Raw genomic sequence first — 17700 nt, 5'->3', positions numbered from 1 at the left:
AGTAATTTACATAATAAACCATATGCACATTATCATTAAAAAGAAATAAACATTTATGTACACCATGCATTCATACAACATGGGTCCACAATATCTATATTGATAGGAAACATAACTAACATATAGGTGGTATACATTCTGATTTTCTAAATAACACAATCATGCATATCATAACATTATACTTTCTCATTTACGGTTGCAATTCATATCACAACATGTTACCTTCACAGGTTTTCTTGTTGCCATTAAGTCACCTCTACTTAATCCCATCAACAACGTTAGTCATAAATATGCATTGTTTAAACAAGTATTCACTTTCCCAATCATTTTAGTTTCATGCATACAATATTGTCATGCATAAAAGTATATGAAAATATTCATTATTTTGTAAATGTCAATAACAGTTAGGGTAACAATCCAAACATTTCCAATTTCCCACAATGTAGTGTTCCCAATAGACCAAGACATGAAGTAAATACCCTAATGACTTTTTTACAACTTTCAATAAGCTTTAATCAAATCCAATTCATGCATATAAGTTTTAATAGTTGGTCATGCAACACTAAATAATCAATGCTACCAACCATCTTAATGCCATCATGGAAAAACTCAATCAACAACTAGCTATTATAGTCAAGTCTAACTACTCGACTCATTGTTTATTTTTAACATCTAAATGGGTTCTTCCAATGTCCTTTTAAAACAATCTATCATCCTCTTCAAGGACATTCCCCATATTTTAAATTCATTCCATCACTCATTAAAAGTAATGCAATATAACTTTAGTCATGTTCATTAAATGTATCATTAATATTTTCATATTTGCAAAGGATGGTAGTCCATTTTCACTTTCACTAGTGAGTTCTCACGCTTGTTCATAGGTGCAATACAAGTTTTATTTTCTTTTATCCTCACCGAGATTCAAATGTCATGATCATAATTTTACAACAGACATTATTACTTAATACTCATGATCAATATGTAATTTTTTAGAATCATACCTCAGTTGTTTCCCACTAGTATCATACCTCGACTTCATTTCCTCTTACAAATCCCAAAAAGGCGTTAGTGTTGCAACCTTCATCTCTAATACCACTTGTAAAATCCCCCAGTAATCTCGCATGAAAATGTATGGATTTAGAATTTTATTACACAATTTACCCACAAGTAACTATCAAAATTACTAATGCAGAATTCTCATTAACCATTAGATAGAATCTTCGTTACATAGAGTAAATTTAGTAAGGGAATAGTAAATTACATAACCATTAATGACCACTGTTGTAGCATATTAAAATAAACTTTCTGATGTAAGTTAATCGTTAATCGTATTCTTAATAATATAAATGTCACATCATTAGACACTAATATACCCTCGAAACCCCGTAGGGTGAAAATCAACAAACATTTAATTTTAATATTAAATTCTCATGAGTGTGTTCATCTCTCACTCAAAGACTATAAGGGAGTCCATCCCTTGACCATTGTCATAAAATATTACAAAGAATATCATCTAAAAAAAACAATAACTTGTTATAAGTTGTTACAATCATCATGACATCATTTACCCACAAAACCTTGAGCAATGTGTCTTTAGGGCCTTGTTCTTGTCATCAGTGGATTATCTTACAGATGACATTCCTTCAATCTACATATACCACTAACTTATTACCTTTCATAATGGTAACTTAATCCATCTTTCTCTGTCGCGGCCTTTTCCTGCAACTGCTATTGTCAGCAACCTTTGATATCATGATTAAATCAAGTATTAATCAAACCATGTCATAAATCTATACTAGTGGTGCTTCACTATCTATTCAGGCATATTCATGAAATGCAAACAAAATATCGTGACATGCTTACTTTAACAACACAACATATGCATTAGTTATAAGAGTATAACCATCAATGCATTTTTGTAAACAAATATCACATTAACTAATATTCCCCTCGCATAAGGACACATTCTTACAAGAAAAATCACTACAACTGTCCACACATTCCTTTAAATTAAACTAACACATCAATTATGATCTTCATGCATGTGAATTACATAAACTTTCGAAATTTATGGAAGAACCTATTGTTGTTTTGAAACCAACGTTTCATACTAACTAAGTGAGTCCATCATCAGGGCTGTCAACTGTAGGTTTGCGAAGAGAGAGCGTGGATGCTTGGAGCAATTAATAGTTGATCGTTAATGTTTTAATGATAAGAATATTTTTGTCGGTTTTTTTTTTTAATCAGAATTATATGTAATTGATGTTATATATATGTGTGTTGTTTAATGATGAGTTTTAATGTTTTTATTTATTTAATTAATTAATTTACTTCTTCAATTAATTAATTAATTTCTTTATTTAATTTAATTATTTAATTAATTAATTAATTTAATCTAATTAATTAGATTAATATATCTATATATATATATATATATTTTAATATATATATATATATATATATATATATATATATATATATATATATATATATTTTAATATATATATATATATATATATATATATATATATATATATATATATATATATATATATATATATATATATATATATATATATTTTAATGTTTAATGTAGGTTATTATAGGTTATTTATTAATGTTTAATGTAGGTTTATATATGTGGGTTATTTTTAACATTATGTAGGTTAATTTATGTAGGTTATTATTAGGTGAGAGTATTAAAAAGAGTGATTCTTGTTATAGGATTAGGATAGTATTAATGTTAATATATGAATTATTAAAATAATTAATTATATTTTATTTAGCTCTCAGCAAGGGTTTCCATGAACTACTTAGTTTAATACAATCATCTCTGTTCATGTTGTTTGATGATTTCTCTATTTCAATGGCTTCTTTCACCCTTATTTTTACATAATGGTCTTCTTTGTGAATTAATATAGCATGTTCCATGCAAATGTAGTGTGAGGATGAATGTGCATGCTATGCCATGGCTGATTTCTTCGATCTATTCTTTGCAATGTCATTGATGTGTTCTTTTAGCATTATGCTCACTGATCTCCTTGTCTCACCTATATATACCTTTCCACATGAACATGGGATAGAGTATAGTCCTTTGTGATTTTTCGGGTCAATTTAATCTTTGGCAGAATCAAGCATGTTTTTTATGGTGTTAGGGGGAGTGAATGCAACCATGATGTTATGCTTGGTAAGAATTCCAGCAATTTTGTCGGTGGTTCCTTTTATATAGGGTAAGGAGATTTTAGGGTTTTTCGGGGGATTTCTTTTTTGAGTTTTGTTTGTGAAATTCCACAAACAAAACTCAAAAAATAAATCCCCCAGAACCACTAACAAAATTGCTGGAATTCTTACCAAGCATAACATCATGGTTGCATTCACTCCCCCTAACACCATAAAAAGCATGCTTGATTCTGCCAAAGATTCAATTGACCCAAAAAATCACAAAGGAGTATACTCTATCCCATGTTCATGTGGAAAGGTATATATAGGTGAAACAGGGAGATCAGTGAGCATAAGGCTAAAAGAACACATCAATGACATTGCAAAGAATAGATCAGAAAAATTAGCCCTAGGAGAGCATGCACATTCCTCCTCACACTACATTTGCATGGAACATGCTAAATTAATTCACAAAGAAGACCATTATCTAAAAAGAAGGGTGAAAGAAGCCATTTAAATAGAGAAATCATCAAACAACATGAACATAGATGATGGTCTTAAACTAAGCAGTTCATGGAAACCCTTACTGAGAGCTAAATAAAATATAATTAATTATTTTAATCATTCATATATTTACTTTAATACTATCCTAATCCTATAACAAGAATCACTCTTTTTAATACTCTCACCTAATAATAACCTACATAATGTTAAAAATAACCCACATATATAAACCTACATTAATAAATAACCTATAAACAACATTAATAATTAAAACTAAAAATAACCGACATATAATAACCTACATCAAACATTTAAAAAAATAAAAATAATAAATAAATAAAAATATTAATCTAATTAATTAGATTAAAGTAATTAAGTAAAAATAAAGAAATTAATTAATTGATTAAAGAAGTAAATTAATTAATTAAATTAAATTAAATAAATAAAAACATTAAAACTCATCATTAAACAACACACACACACACACACACAGATATATATATATATATATATATATATATATATATATATATAGATATATATATATATATAACGTCAATTACATATAATTCTGATTAAAAAAAAAAACTGACAAAAATATTCTTATCATTAATACATTAACGATCAACTTTTAATCGCTCCAAGCATCCATGCTTTTTCTTCACAAACCTGCAGTTGACAGCCCTGATGATGGACTCACTTAGTTATTCCGAAATGTTGGTTTCAAAACAACAACAGGTTCTTCCATAAATTTCAAATTCAACCAACTTGTATGGAGTCACTCTTCAATACATAAACTTTATCAAAAGAACTATCCCTTCAACTATTACTTTTAGTGCATACAAATACGTAAATAAAGCTAACACCATGAATGTTGTTCCTATGCATGAAAATGCATATACTTTCCAAAAGAATGCTTAACAGAATAGAGCATGCAAACACATGTTTCCTTTTCGAGGAAATATAACATAATAGGGCATGCAAAAATATGTTTTCTTTTCCATAAAACTAATGAAATAAAGCATACAAATACATATCTTATTTTCCAAATATTATACCAATATTACCCATAGATATATATATAGATATATATATATATATATATATATATATATATATATATATATATATATTCCAAGGAAACCAACACATTACTATGGTTTTTGTGCATGTAATTCATCTTCTTCTCCAAAGAATATTTTCCAATGTAGGTTAACATAACATGCTACCATTTCCCACATACAAATGTATATTTTTTCCAATGAAAGCTAATACAAATCTTGAATGTATGTATATTATCTTATTCCAAAAGAAACTAACATAATACTTATGATAGCATAAAAGTAATCACATATATTGTTTTCTAAAGAAATATAGCTCAATCGTTCTTCTATCGATGTGAAGAACATATCTCTATAACTCAATCACTACTGTTTGTGCATGCAAGAACTTATCATAATAGCTCTTCTTAAATGTACGCAACACATATTCCCTTCTCTAGAACTCTACCATCATTAGGTATTATTTTCATGTAAACAAATACATACTTTTTTATCAAAAGAAAGTTAATATAACCTCATTTTTGTATCTTTCTACATGGAAGTTTCTCATGCTTCCCTTTTCAAGAAATTACTATAGGTAACCATGTTTTATGCATAAAACCCGGGTAACAATAACTAGGTTAGCCTAACCTTTTATGCACCTAAATTAAGAAATTAACACAATTCATCTAGTGAGGCAATCTTTTCAAGAGATTATTCTTTTCAAGAAAATTAACATGATAAATTTATTTATCTACACACAAAAACATATTTTCTATATCACAATGACTACCCTTTTGTGCATGCAACATATTTTTTTTTCTAACACAATGACCCTTACTTCAATGCACATAATCTTTTCAAGAAACAAGCATGCATTCTTGTTCTTGTATGAAAAAGGTTCATATGCATCTTTTAAGAAAACAATCTTTATTTTTCATCAATTCATGCACAAAAATCCTATGCAAGTCTTTCTGCACTCAAATCCTTGCAGTCTTTAAATAAACAACATGGGTAATATATGCATACATATTCATGAAAACCCTTCCAAGAAAATTAATCTAATTAACTTTTCTCTTTTCCAAGAATATGGTAATATATGAAAAGACATTTCACTTCGAAATCTATTACAATGATGCATGCAATTAATATCTTATTTTCAAGAAGTAACATAGAAATTTATTTCAAGAATTCGAATATAATGGATATTATTATTGTGCACATATTTCTATTCAGAGTCTCTAGGAATCATGCTAATATCTCCAAGGAAATTAATAATCTAATTTTCTCTCATAATTTCTTGGCAATATTTTCTTTAATGATATAACTTATTTTCTTTCTCTTTTCATAAGAAAACTTTACAAACATTCTTTTGATGAAAAATATCATGATTTCTTTAATATTTTTGTGTGGAGGACTCACTTTTGTTTTCTTTCCAAGAAAATAACATCCCTAACTTATCTTTTACCATGAAAATTTTCTTTTAGTAAAGTAATATAATTTCTTTATCTTTTACCATGCAATTTTCTTCCAAGAAAGTAATATGGTTTATTTATCTTTTACCATGGAAATTTTCCACAACCAGATCGAGTTATTTTCACATCAAGAGAGTTGTCTGAAAGAGATCATACCAGGTCCATTTTGGAATTCCACTGGCCAACCAGCTCAACAATTCCAATGACCACACAGGGTCCAATACATGATTCCTCTTGGTAGTGTCCCGCCTATTCCCTAGACAACGTCATATTTATCACGAATTTTGGGCCTCCTCAAACAAACTCTAAATCAACAGAGTTCCCTTAGGCTTTATCTCCACTTACCATATTGGCCAACTCTTTTCCCTTATTGAGATCATCTCATCTCTATAGAAAGGAAATTTGGGCAGGGAAGTGACATCAAATGCTCTAGGTAGGAACCCACCATCAACCTAAGGCCTCCTGGCCTTTCACAACTTTCCACAACTATTCATCACGTGAAATTTTCTTTTAGCACTCTTTCCACAGTAATTTACATAATAAACCATATGCACATTATCATTAAAACAAAATAAACATTTATGTACATCATGCATTCATACAACATGGGTCCACAATATCTAGATTGACAGGAAACATAACTGAAATACAAGTGGTATACATTCTAATTTTCCAAATAACACAATCATGCATATCATAACATTATACTTTCTCATTTACGGTTGCAATTCACATTGCAACATTTTACCTTCATAGGTTTTCTTGTTGCCATTAAGCTACCTCTTCTTAATCCCATCAACAACGTTAGTCATAAATATGCATTGTTTAAACAAATATTCATTTTCCCAATCATTTTAGTTTCATGCATACAATATTGTCATGCATAAAAGTATATGCAAATATTCATTATAGTGTAAATGTTAATAACAATTACGGTAAAAATCCAAACATTTCCAATTTCCCTTAGTGTACTATCACCAACAGACCAACACATAAAGTAACTACCATAATTACTTGTTTACAACTTGTAATAAACTTTAATAAAATCCAATTCATGCAGATAAGTTTTAGCAGCTAGTCATGCAACACTAAATAATCAATGTTATCAACCATCTTAATGTAGCCATGACAAGACACAATCAACAACTAGTTATTATAGTCAAGTCTCACTACTCGAATCATTGTTTATTTTTAACATCTAAAGGGGTTCTTCCAATTTCATTTTAAAACACTCTATCATCATCTTTAAGGACATTCCCAATATTTTACATTCAGTCATTCACTCATTAAAAGTAGTGCATTGTAACTTTAGTCATGTCCGTTAAATGTATCATTAATATTTTCATATTTGCAAAGGTTTGTAGTCTATTTTCACTTTCACTAATGAGTGCTCACGATTGTTCATAGGTGCAATAGAGGTTTTATTGTCTTTTATCCTCATCAAGATTCAAATTTCATGAGTATAGTTTTGTAGTAGACTTTATTACTTACTACTCTTCAATGTGGTTATAAACATGCATCATGAACCTAAGGTCAAAAGTAGTCTATTGTGTATATCGATATGTAAATTTTTAGAATCATACCTCAGTTGTTTCAGACTAGTATCATACCTTGAATTCTTTTCCACTTAAAAATTCCCAAAAGGTGTTAGTGCTACAACCTTAAGCTTTGATACCACTTATAACATCCCCCGGTAACCTTGCATGAAAATGTATGGAGTTAGAATTGTTTTACACAATTTACCCATGGGTAACTATCCAAATTACTATTCCAAAATCATCATTAACCATTAGATAGAATCTTCATCATTACATAGAGTAACTTTAGTAAGGGAATAGTAAATTACATAACCATTAACAACCACTATTGTATCATATTAACATAAACTTTCTGATGTAACCTTGCATCAATTCTATAAGTATTTTCACTCAATTTGTTAATTTTATTCTTAATAATATAAATGTCACATCATTCAAGGAATTAACATCATAAAAATGGCACAATAGGCAACCACATCATTAGACACCAATATACCCTCGAAACCCCGTAGGATGAAAACCAACAACCATTTAATTTTATTATTAAACACTCATGATGGTGTTTACCCCTTACTCAATGAATATAAGGGAGTTCATCCCTTGACAATTGTCATAAAATATTATAAAGAATATCATCTAAAAAACAACATAACTTTTTATAAGCTATTACAATCATCATGACCTCATTTATCGACAAACCCTTGAGCATTTTGTCTTTAGGGCCTAGTTCTTACCATTAGTGGATTATCATGCATCTGACATTCCTTCAATTTGTATAAACCACTAAGTTATTTCCTGACATAACAGTAACTTAATATATCTTTATATTTCGCATCCTTTTCCTGCAACTACTATTGTCAACAAGCTTTGATATCATGATTAAATCAAATATTAATAAAACCATTTCATAAATCTATACTAGTGGTGTTTCACCATCTATTCATGTACATTCATGAAATGCAAACAAAATACCATGACATGCTTCCTTTAACAACATTGTATATGCATTAGTTATAAGCGTATGACCATCGATGCATCTCTATAAACAAATATAACATTAACTAATATTCCCCTAGCATAAGCACACATTCTTGCAAGATAGATCACTACAACTATCTAGACATTCCTTTAAAGGAAACCTGCACATCAGTTATGGTCTTCATGTGTGTGAATTAGATAAACTTTATCAACGGAACTATCTCTTCAACTATTACTTTTGGTGCATGCAAATACATAAATAAAGCTAACACAATGAATGTTGTTCCTATGCATGAAAAACCAATAGTGAGGTGAACAATTAACAGGAGGTGGAGTGAGAACTCTGGACAGCTAGGGTTTTAGGTTATAGCTAAGTTTTTTCCATGTAAATTCGCAGAGGAGGGATCTCCACTCCCTCCTACAAGGAAGTTGTGGCCAATAAGGGCAAGAAGGTTCTAGATAAAGGCATAGAAACTGTTGAAGAAGAAAGAAGGAACATGGCAGAAGAGACAGAAGGTACCAAACTGAAGGAGAATAACAGCACTAAAGACAAGGAGGAAGCTGACAAAAAACAGGGAACAAAAGACGAAAGATAAAAGGGTTCTTGTAAACCCAAAGCTGAAATCACTCCCAGAGTAGTTTTAAATGATCCAGTGCTGCAGGCGCACGGGGAGCACATGGGAACCTATGTAATCATCTGTAAATTCATGAGATTATGGCCCACAGAAAAAGCTTTCAAACATGGATCAAATACCACTGGAAACCCAAAGGGAGCATTGATCTACATCTTGGGTCAAATGGTTTCTTTACGGTGGTGTTTACAAATATTGAGGATAAAGACAAAGTGTTTGAAGGAGGGCCCTACTTCTACGCAGCAGCAGGTCTTTATATGAGGCCATGGAAGATGAACTTCGTACCGGAGCGGGAAACTTTTACTTCAGTCCTGGTCTGGGTAAGACTTTATTCTCTACCTCTTGATTACTGGCAAACTGAATCGTTGGCTGCCATAGGCAATAAATTAGGTAAATTTGTTAAAGCTTCTGAAGCCACAAGAAGGGGAAAATACACCTCCTTTGCAAGGATTTGTGTGGAGATGGATTTATCAGGAGCTCTTCTGGATGAGGTAATCCTGGAGGTCTTTGACGAGGAATGGGTTCAACCAGTAGTCTACGAGCATATTCCGTTCAGGTACCGTAGATGCCATGAACATGGGCACCTTCTCAGAGATTTCCCTCTCAGTAAAGTAGACAACAAGAGCAAATCTAATGCAATGAAAGATGCTGATAATTTTCACAAAGTGGTACACACAGGAAAAGGTGGAAAAAAAGGGATAAAACAACAACAAAAGGAAGGACAACAGGTTAGCTAGAATCAGTTCCATGTTCTTGAAGTGGATGAAGAATTAACAACAGAAAAGCAAGCAAGGGAAAGAAGTCCTGAGGAAAAGGAGAAAGAAGAAAATAGGGAACAAACACAGGAAAACGAAAAACAGAAAGAGATCATGATGAGTGACACAGAGATGGAGATGGATCAGGAAATGACCCAAAGTGAGATGGATCTGGAGGACCATGAGTTGTAGGAGATTCTTGATAGAGAACACCTAGATCTGGAGGGGTTCTTAAATCAGGGAACAATCGGGGGGGGTAGAATCGTTACCTCAAGAAGAGTTAAGTAGAATACAACAACTGTATTTATGGAGAACTCAAGCTAAGGGTTTGGAGGGGGAAAAAAACATTGGCAGGCAGAGCAATGAAGGCGTAAAAGCGATAAAAACGACTTCGGGATTAGCACCTAGAAACCCAGGAAAGAAAAGAGGAAGGAAAAAATAGAACGAGCTACTGATGGAATGTGGTAAACTCATGATAGACTCAGGTAAGATGAAAGATCTAGCAAGCTATTCCTTTACTAATCTTTAAATATGAAGTTCACATCTTGGAATATTAGAGGTCTAGGTAGTAAAAGGAAACAAAGAATGCTTAGTAATAGAATGAAACATGAGGCTCCGGATATAATCTTTATCCAGGAAACGAAATGTTCCATCCAAAAGTTAAGACAAATACATAGCAAATGGCTCAGCAGATTTGAGTTTCTAGAAGTAAAGGCAAAGAATTTAGTAGGAGGTATTCTCTCTCTTTGGAATCCTCAAAGAATTAGCATAATTGATGCTGAGGCATCCAGAAATTATTTATCAGTGGTCATTTAGCCTTTTGGAGATAGGGAAACCTATCTTGTCACGAATGTTTATGGCCCTCACAGAATAGATGAAAAACTCTAGTTTATAGAATCCCTAGTGGATCTCAGGGACATACATGCAAGGATACCTTGGATTATAGGGGGGGGACTTTAATATGATTAAATCTCTTTCAGAGAAAAAAGGGGGAACAAGAGCTCTAAATACAGACTCTGTGGCCTTTCAAACATTCACAGATAAGATGAAGCTAGTGCATATGGAGACAAACAATGGCTGCTTTACATGGAATAATAAAAGAGGAGGAGAGGCTCATGTAGCCTCCAAGTTAGACAGATTCATAATTTCAAAGGATCTTATGATAACAAATAAGGAAATAATAACAAGGGTTCTTCCCTATGGAGGATCTTATCACTGGCCGGTCCAAATGGAAATTCAGAGCATAGGACTCCTCGGAATAGACCTTTCAAATTTGAGAATCAATGGCTCTCACACCCAAAATTTATGAGCAATATTGAAAAATGGTGGAAGGAAGATTTGCAGATTCAGGGAACAAGAATGTTCCTTTGCACAAAGATTAAATCACATCAAGATGAAACTAAAAGAATGGAACAAGAATGACTTTGGCAATATTTTTGTTGAAAAGAAATCTGTTGAAAACAAAATGCAGGAACTCAACCAAGTCATGATCAAGGAGGGCTTTGACAAAGACAAAAATGATCAAGTCGAGAAACATCATCAAGAATGGGATAACTTGTGTAAACAAGAGGAAATATTTTGGAGACAAAAATCCAGAGTTCAATGGTTAAAAGAGGGAGAATGTAATACCAAATTTTTCCACAAATCCACTATGGCCAATAGAACTCACAACAGAATCTCGTCGATCAAGAATGAGAATGGGCAGATTCAGCAATCACACGAGGACATAGAAGCTGTGTTATTCCAGCACTTCCGATGCATAGCTCAGGAAAACAACCTAGAAAGAGATCATTACATTAGGGACTTGACCAGGCATATTCCTAAACTGGTGTCTAGAGAGAACAATTTCAACCTTAACAGATCAGTGACTGAAAAGGAGTCAGTGAAGTCCTTAAAGAAATGCAGAATGGTAAAGCACCAGGCACAGATGGCTTCAATGTGGATTTCTTTAAAGCCTGTTGGAATATTGTAAAACAGGACATTTTGAGGGTTGTGGAGGATTCCAGGCTGAACAAAACTATCTTGAATGTGCTCAATACATCCTTCATCTCCTTGATACCCAAACAGGACAATGCTCAAACTCCAGAAAGGTATATACCCATTTCTTTATGTAATGTGGTCTACAAGATAATATCCAAGATTGTGGCCAATAGACTCAAACCTCTGCTTCCTTCTCTGGTATCGGGGGAACAGACTGGATATGTAGAAGGCAGACAGATTCTAGACAATATCACTCAAGCTCATGAGGTGGTTCACTCCTTAACTAGCAAGAAGAAAGCTGAAATGATCATGCAACTGGAAATAGCCAAAGCATATGACAAAGTGAACTGGGCTTACATCAGGAAAGTACTAATTGCGTTTGGTTTTTATCATAACTGGGTCAGATGGATCATGGCCCTTGTAACATCTTCTAGCTTTTCAATTTTGGTTAATGGCTCTCCCTCTGAGATTTTTCTTCCTTCAAGAGGCCTTAGACAGGGAGATCCACTCTCACCCTTTCTCTTCATCCTCATGATGGAAGGACTAGGTCGATCGATCAAGCATGCTAGAGTTATGGGAAAAATACAGGGACTTCAACTAACGGAGAATGGACAGGTTTTGACTCATCAACAATTTGTAGATGACACCTTGTTACAAGGTATCCCCACAGTCAAGGAGGCTTTAGCATTCAAACAAATTCTAAATGACTTTGCCATGGCTACAGGTATGGAAGTTAATCTTTCCAAATCAAAAATATTTTTCTTTAATACCAATATTGCTATTCAGAGAAACATCTCAAGAATTCTAGGCTTTCAAAGGGATTCCCTCCCTTCCAAGTATCTGGGAGTGCCTCTAACTTCAAAACCTTTGCATAAAAGCATCTGGGAACCGTTGATCAATAAGATGTAGGATAAGGTCAGGAATTGGACCATCAGATCTTTAAATCTGGCGGGGAGATTGGTGCTGGCAAAATCGGTGCTCCAATCTTTCCCGATTTTTATGTTATCAGCACTCCCAGCTCCAAAAGGAGTTCTGCAACAATTTAGAAACATCCAAAGGGATTTTCTCTGGGGCAAGGAGGAGAATAGAAAGAAATGGGAATTAGTCTCTTGGGAAAAGATTTGTAAACCCAAGAACGAAGGAGGCTTAGGCTTGGATGATCAAGAGATACTCAGCAACGTTCTAGCAACCAAACTTTGGTGGCATTGGGTTAAAGATCTAAAAGCCCAATGGGCAAGTATTTGGAAAGATAAATATGCTAGTGCTTGGCATCATACTGATCTCATAAGAATGTCTCGAAATATAAGGGGCTCGTCCATCTGGAACAAGGCCTGGGAGAATAGAGGCTTAGTACAAAGAAACAGTTTTTGGGAAATCAGAGAGGGTGATCTAGCACTATTCTGGGAGGATAAATGGCAACAAGAACTAACATTGCTAAAAGAAGAATTTTTTGGCCTTAAGCATGAAACAAATAACCAAGGATTAATAAAAGTAAAAGGTTTTTGGGATCACACTATCTATTCAGGAAAATGGAGAACTTGGAGAAGCATAGATTGTAGAGACGATGGACCCAAGAAAATAAAAGCAGAGGCACTCATGAGATTCTAGAACAAAGGATGATTCTTATTACTGAGGGGCAGGACCAGCTAAGGTGGGGCAACAATAAAAGAGGCATCTTTAATATCAAATAGGCTAAAGGTATTCTCCTGGAGCTGGAGTCCCAGGCTCAGGACAGAATTTGGCTAAACCTATGGAGACATCAATGGTGGATGAAGATCAAACTCTTCATGTGGCTGGTGTATCACAAAAATATCTTGACTTGGGACAACATCTGGAAAAGGGGTTTTCTGGCGCCTTCCAGATGCCAGCTCTGTGAAGCCCAAGAGGATACCATGGAAAATCTTCTCAACAGCTGCACTTTCACTTCTAGGTTATGGGACACATTTGCCACCATTTTCCAAAAATCGGATAGGGACAAAGAGAGTATCATCAATACCTTGAGCAATTGGAGAAGAAATTTTTCAGACAATGAAGTTCTTAACTATGCTTGGGCTCTCATGCGAAGCTTCATTATATGGAACGTCTGGAAGGAAAGAAACAAGAGAATTTTCAAAAATGAAAAGAATTCTTTTCTTAGCCTGTTTGAGCAGATCTTAAAACAGCTTAAGGAAACGGTTGGCACCACAGTGAGAAATGTTCCCAATAATCCTCCCTCAGAGAGTAATAAGAAAATTCTTAGGAAGTTGGATATGCAAAGGATCATCCCACAAGGCCTGAATAGGAAATTTTTCCTAAAGGAAACTGAAAAGGAGTTTTGGCATCCTCCCTCGAGAGGTTTTTTGAAATACAATATAGATGGAGCTTCAAAAGGTAATCCAGGTTCTGCAGGTTTTGGAGGGGTTCTGCGAGATAAATATGGGAGTATTCTATTTCTCTTCCATGGTCATTTAGGAAAAGCTACCAATAATATGGCAGAACTAATGGCTCTGGAGCAATGTTTAGATTATCCAAAGCAAGACAACTACTTAAAAGTGGTGATAGAAGCAGATTCTGAGTTAGTCATTAACTCGGTCAAAAGAATCAGTTGTGGATCAGAGCCGGAGAAAGTCTCTAACCACTGGAGATTAATCCAAGTCTTTTAAAGAATTCAGGGTCACCTTCAGGGACTACATACGATTAGATTCAAACACGTATGCAGAAAGGCCAACAAGCTAGCGGATATACTGGCAAACCAAGGGGTAAACTGTAAGGAACGCTCAGATGTTTCTATGGGATAGAAAATAGTGCCTCAGGGTAGTCTGAAAAGTCTCTGTCACACTCAAGCGGAAGAGGATAGAGAAGTGTACAGAAACAAAACTACAAAAGCAAGATAGCTATGATTTGGCCTCTGCTTGTTTCCCTTATTTTGGTCTGGCAGGTCTTTGGTAAGAGGCAGACATCGAACGGTCTCATCAACATGAGTAATTTCATCTTCAAAATTCACTGGTGTATCATGGATGGATTTCTCAGGTTAATGGGTGTTAAGCTCAGGATCGGTTTCGGGTACTGGAACCTGAGCTTGTTGACAAAGAAAGGGTATCCGGGCTTCTTCGGCGGTAGTAGTATTCCTTTTTCCCCTCTTCAGAAGACAAAACCATGCATTGAGTGGTTTTTCCTTCGTTGCTCATGTCTCAAGCGAGAAGTGGATTTTGCGATTTGGGGGCGATCCCATACTGCTTCTGACACGTGGTGGGGGGTCGGTACAGTAAACTGCCCTCATCGAACGCTAAGTATCGTCACCTTAATGTAGTGCGATATCACCAGCAACCGTCAGATCTCGGGGTTGGTATCCACGATCAGGAATGATCGTGCTATTTTGTGGGACCCGATTTTAAGTTATAAGATGGCGTTACTTCATTTCAAGTATGGTGGCAGTGTTATCTTCCGTGCTGTTCTCGCTTCAAGCATGGATTTGGTTGATTTCGGGCGAACTTCCTGCTCGAGGGTTATCCCCCCTGGCGGACCCGAAATCCTTCTTTGGTGGTCTATATTTTCTCTTTGGGTCCGTTTCCTGAATTATAGAGGGTGCTTGTTTCCATCCCGAGATGAAGCCATTTCCGTCAGATCGCTGAAGGCAGATGGTACGGTATGGGTGATTGTTAATTTTTTGAAGGACTAGTTGTTTTGTTGGTGGACCCTTGGCTCGGTTTGGAGCCTTAAGCTCGGTATCCAAAACTGTGGGCGGCTAGTTAACTCTAGGGCCCACATCTCTTTTGGGTATATTGTAATTTATGTAATCTGGTTTTTACCGATTCTTTTGAATAGAAGGACCGACTCTTGCTTCAGCAAAAAAAGAATGTTGTTCCTATGCATGAAAATCCGTATACTTTCCAAAAGAATGCTTAACACAATAGAGCATGCAAACACATGTTTAATTTTCGAGGAAATCTAGCATAATAGGGCATGAAAAAATGTGTTTTCTTTTCCATAAAACTAATGCAATAAAGCATACAGATACATGTCTTCTTTTCCAAATATTATACCATCATTACCCATATATATATTCCAACGAAACCAACAAATTACTATGGTTTTTATGCATGTAATTCATTTTCTTTACCAAAGAATATTTTCCAATGTAGGCTAACACAACATGTTATCATCACGAGGGCTTCACTCAATGAACCTATGTCATATCGCGTGCGTTCGTGGCATACTAAGAAATACCCCTTATTTGACTACATATTGGAAAATACCTCTAAAAATCACATTATTTAACCCCCTACAAATACAAACCCAATACATCTTCCCAATTTAAAAACCCCCCATTTTCACTAGATATTGTAGGTATCCATATTTTCATTAACATTTTTTATACCCCTTTATAATTTCTCATTAACTTCGAACTCTATTTTTTATACTTGCCGATATAAAATCCCTTTGCCCTCTATATATCCCCCAATATATTATGTCATTTTTTCCTCAATAAATATCCCCCAATATGAACCCGCGTGCTATGGTATTGCTTCCCTAGTGAAACCCCTGTGGTTATCATATCCCACATAAAAATGTATATTCTTTCCAACGAAATCTAATACAAATATTACATGCCTATACATGATCTTATTCCAAAAGAAACTAACATAATAGTTATGATATCATAAAATTAATCACATATAATTTCTTCTAAAGAAATATAGCTCAATATTTTTCTATCCAAGTGAATAACATATTTCTATAACTCAATGACTAATCGTTGTGCATGCAAGAGCTTATCATAATAGTCCTTGTTAAATGTATGCAACACGTATTCTCTTCTCTCAAACTCTACCATCATTAGCCATTATTTTCATGTAAACAAATACATACTTCTTTTTCAAAAGGAAGTTAATATAACCTCATTTTTCTATATTTTTACATCCAAGTTTCTTATTCTTCCCTTTTCAAGAAATTACCATAAATAACCATCTTTTATGCATAAAACCCACCCAATAATAACAAGGTTAACTTAACCTTTTATGCACCTAAATCAAGAAATTAACACAATTCATCTAGCCATGCAATTTTTTGAAGAGATGATTCTTTTCAAGAAAATTAACATGATAAATTTCTTTATCTACACACAAAAACATATTTTACTATATCACAATGACTACCCTTACATATTTTCTATATCACAATGACTACCCTTTAACATATTTTCTATATCACAATGACTACCCTTACATATTTCTATATCACAATGACTACCCTTTAACATATTTTCCATATCACAATGACTACTCTTACATATTTTCTATATCACAATGACTACCCTTTTATGCATGCAAGATGTGTTTTTTTTTCCTAACACAATGACCATTACTTCAATGCACATAATCACATAATATTTTTAAGAAACGAGCATGCATTTTTGTTCTTGTATGAAGAAGGTTCATATGCATCTTTTAATAAAACAATCTTTATTTTTCATCAATTCATGAACAAAATCATATGCAAGTCTTTCTGTATTCAAATCCTTGCATTTTTTAAACAAACGACATGGGTAATATATGCATACAATTCATAAAATCCTTCAAAGAAAATTAATCCGATAACTTTTCTCATTTCCAAGAATCTGGTAATGTATGCAAAGACATTTCACTTCCAAATATGTTACA

This window comes from Pinus tabuliformis, chromosome 9, assembly GCF_031772625.1.
Source record: "Pinus tabuliformis cultivar Carrire ecotype Pingquan chromosome 9, CPIR1, whole genome shotgun sequence".
Lineage (NCBI taxonomy): Eukaryota > Viridiplantae > Streptophyta > Pinopsida > Pinales > Pinaceae > Pinus > Pinus tabuliformis.
Note: the sequence above shows the minus strand (reverse complement) of the source record.